The sequence below is a fragment of the Hyperolius riggenbachi genome, chromosome 8, assembly GCF_040937935.1.
Source record: "Hyperolius riggenbachi isolate aHypRig1 chromosome 8, aHypRig1.pri, whole genome shotgun sequence".
NCBI classification, from domain to species: Eukaryota; Metazoa; Chordata; class Amphibia; order Anura; family Hyperoliidae; genus Hyperolius; species Hyperolius riggenbachi.
This window is the reverse complement of record NC_090653.1, coordinates 14,557,503-14,561,872: the sequence shown is the minus strand read 5'-3', so window position 1 is coordinate 14,561,872 and position 4,370 is coordinate 14,557,503.

Here is a 4,370-nt window from a genome sequence, read left to right as displayed (position 1 = left end):
GCAGGTTGTTGATGAAACATATCCTGTCCAAACAGTAATTAGACCTCTCATTGATTCATTAGGCTATTACTAATTGTGAGGTTGTTTAGAGTGAAATCTGTACACATAGACGGTGCGGGACATCTGGATCCCATTTGTCCCTGTCTGTATTGATGGATGGAACGCGCTCCGCCGCAGGGCCGAAAATCCATTACGGCTAAACACCAGGGATACAGGTAACGCGATATGGATTATTATTATTTTTCTCCCCGCAATTAGCACTTGTTAACACTTTGCAACAAGTGAAATATTATAGAGAGAATTTTAGATTTCCATATGAAGGCCTTCACTGAGTAAAAAAATAAAATTGGGGAGGCAGCCATGGCAGAGCCTTCTCTCCTTTTAAGCCCCTACAGAAAATGTGGGTAATTTTCCCAAATATAACGGTCTTAGAGCTAAATCAGATAATCCCAAAAGTCTCATAATTAGGGATGATCTAAGAGATGCAAATTAATCTGAGTTTATGCAAATATATGCAGCTTGGAAAAGGACCAATCAAATTTTCAAATTGCATACATTTGCATAAAAATTTGCATCTACTCAGAAGAATTTGCATTTCATTGACCATCCCTACTCATAATATTCCATGACTTGCACAGACGAAGACTAACATGGCCCAGAATAGATGTATGTATGCATGGTGGAATATGGAATACATGATTTTGTAAAACCAGCTATAAACCTGTAACTGTGGATGCACACTTGGCCTATAAGACCACATAGGAACCATTTCCAAGGCTGTGTCCACTGTTCAGAAATAATCCCACATTTTAAATATATTAACAGTCTGAGAATACCTTCTCAGGAAATTGGGTGAGGCGGCAGCAGGAGGAGGGTGTTAGGGTCAAGTGGTTAAAATGTTACTAAACAGTTTATAGCCTAAAGGAGTGACTCTTTAAAGAGAGCCTGAGGTGGGCTCATAAATTTAGGCTACCTGATCTGGGGGGCTGAGTAGATCAGGTGGCCTCCAAAACCATTGCTCTCCACTGCTCTTGGGGGCCGCACTGGCCCACTTCCACTTTCGTGATCTCCGGATCACGACGCTGGAAGGAGAGATTGTGTCTCTCATTCACAGCGTGCAGGGAGAAGGGGGAGTGGCAGGGGCGTGGCCATGGAGAGACAGCTGCCCAATGGCAGCTCGGGAAACCCTGCAGGAATGCCCCTGGGAGGCTTTTTGAGCAGGGAATCTCTCTCCCCCATGCTTAACTCCGAGATAGCGACAAATAATGTTGCTAATTTCAGGGGGCCATAGCGGTGAAGGGGGGGAGAGAGTGGCAAGGGGGAACACAGACGCATGTCATGAGGTGTTTTTCTAACTCGCTGCATGCAGACTTTGTATTAAAGTTTATGTCCAGTCTCCATTGCAGTTCACACTCATGTTAATGCATTAAAATGTGGGCGTTATGCAACTGAGTTCACAGGCTGGGTTCACAGTGGTCAGTACCATAACACATGTGTTATTATGAATGCAAACTGCAATGGAGACTGGCCATAGACTGTATTACAAAGCCTGTAAGCAGCGAGTTAGAATAACATGATCAGTTACAGCGCAGTACTGTGAACAGGCCCATAGAATTGTATGGACAGTGAGTTAGACATGCAGAATTATTCTGCAATCAGGGCCGGCCCGCTCATGAGGCGGGGTGAAACTTTTGCCTCAGGCGGCAAATTTCCAGGGGCGGCACCCGCCCGTCCGTGGGTGCGGGGAGCCGGCCCGCCGAGCTGGAGGGGTAGCTGGCAGGACGGGGGTATTGGGCTAGCGGCGGGAAGGGGGGTCGGACCCCCCCCCCCTCCCTCGCCTGGGTCCCCCGTCCTCCGCTCCCCTCCAGCCTAAATAGAAGCAGCCGTATGTGTAAGAGGCACGGGCGGGGAGACACTCACCTCCTCCTCGCTCCAGCGTGCGCTCCACTGACATCACTTCCTGCAACGCTGCAGGAAGTGACGTCAGTGGAACGCACGCTGGGAAGAGGTGAGTGTCCTCCCCGCCCGTGCCTCTTACACATACGGCTGCTTCTATTTAGGCTGGAGGGGAGCGGAGGACGGGGGACTCCCCGCCGCTGGCCCAATACCCCCGTCCTGCCAGCTACCCCTCCAGCTCGGCGCCCCCCCCCCCCCCCGAGGGGGGGGAGGGGCGGCGGTGACAATTTTTTAACAATTTGCCTCAGGCGGCAAAAAGTCTAGGGCCGGCCCTGTCTGCAATGTAACTGAGCACTGTGAACAGGGCCTCAGACGATGGGACACTAGCCTAAGATATATTGCATCTCTAGATTAAACGGCACTTGACTATGTCACATTTTTTTTTTTTTTCGTTTCACTAAAAGCAAGTCTGAAGTAAAAATAAACTTACGAGTAAATTAATTGTATGTGTAGTGATATTGATAAACAGAACAATCAAAGTAATGACTCTTTGAACTTCAGCTCTAAAATCTTATCAGCAGTGTTTTCTCAGCCAGCTAAAAGTGCTCTGCCTTCCTTCTGTTTACTGTACATTACAGGACTTCAGGCTGTATTCAACTAGCTCATTGGCATAGATAACAACTTTTTTTTATACTTGCAGGTCAGGAAAACAGAAAATGGATTTAGACAATTTCTTAATAGAACTAGTACTACATGTAACTATGTTTCTCATCTCATCATGTCATATGTCAGTTCAGGTATGATTTAAAGGGAACCTAAACTGAGAAGGGATACGGCTGTTTGCATTTAAACAATACCAGTTGCCTGGCAGTCCTGCTGATCTCTTTGGCTACAGTAGTGGCTGAATCACACACCTGAAACAAGCATGCAGCTAACCCAGTCTGACTTCAGTCAGAGGCTCAGAGCACCTGATCTGCATGCTTGTTCAGGGGCTGTAGATAAACGTATTAGAGGCAGAGGATCAGCCGGACTGCCAGGCAACTGGTATTATTTTAAAAGGAAAATCCATATCCTTCTCAGTTTAGGTTCCCTTTAAAGCAGACCTGAACTGAAAAATAAAAGGCAAAATAAATCGCACGTCATACTTACCTCCTGTGTAGTCTGCTCATAAATCTCTTTCTCCTCTCCCGCATCCTGTTTGTCCACTGTGATTGATGGAATTCTCCGTCCTCCATTTTAAAAATATTGATGACCCCGTAATAGCTTCCAGGTCAGCACTCTGTTAAATATTACCCACTTGAGCTATAGAGAAACATGGATATTACCTTGCACATCAGTGGCTCTTTCAGTTATAACTGACAGCAACTGATATCGTGGAATAGGGGTTCTATGGCTTCCAGCTTCCCGAGAAACAATACTGACTAGATCTAGTCGGAACTGGACGGTATCATTGTTAGAAGAAAATGGTGATCTTCTGAGAGGAACTGACAATGAGGTAAGTATGTAATACTGATTTTTGCAGGGACACCATGTGTTTATTTTAAATATTTTTACTCGGTTGAGGTTTCCTTTACAGACACACCAATCTATTTTGCGGCTTCCGATAGTTGCCTTTTAAGCATACATTATTATTCTGAGTAGATGTTTTAAACAGAAGAGAGAGAAAAATAACGTATTTCATGTCTGCGTCAATTATCTCCCCGTCCGTAAAGCGCGGCGGTAACCCCCGGATCATCTGCTCGGCCAATTCTACGCACATTTCCCGAGCCTGATTATTATTAGACCCCATTAATAGCAGACACTTCCACGCGAGGATAATTCTGCAGAACGGCACCGAAATGACATATTAACGGATGACCACACCGCACTGCAGATTTGTAAAGTCACTCGACCGCACGCACGCCTCGGATCCGCAAATGACTAGTTAGACATCTTGTAATGAAAAAGCCGTCACTGTGAATACCCAATTAGGGCTCAGGCAGAATTTTGTCACTTTAGATCATGTTAAAATGAAGGACCTCATTAGCAGAACAAAGGTAAGTGATCAAACCTTATCATAGCGCGCCTGCCTCTGAACGTGAGAGAAAGAGGATGATGTATCTGTGATAGAGGCGAGAGACAAGGGTTTCATTCTAGGTCCAAATATATATCTATTTTAAAGAGGAAGTGTAGTAAAAAATAACCTAATGAAAAAGCAGAGGCGCTCCCTTCTTGGCTCTAGATATATCTCTGGCACTGTGTTAGGCCTGAGGAAGTGGGTGTTAGACCCACGAAAGCGTTGCCTGTGAATAATTAACCACATAAGGACCGGCAGAGATTTGATTTATCTGTGCTGCGTGGGCTCTACAGTCCGCAGCACAGATCGGGTAATAGGCAGGGCGATCAGACTTCCCCCCTTTTTTCCCCACTAGGGGGATGTCCTGCTGGGGGGGGGTCTGATTGTCGCCGGCTTGCCGTGTTTAGCAGGGGGGGGG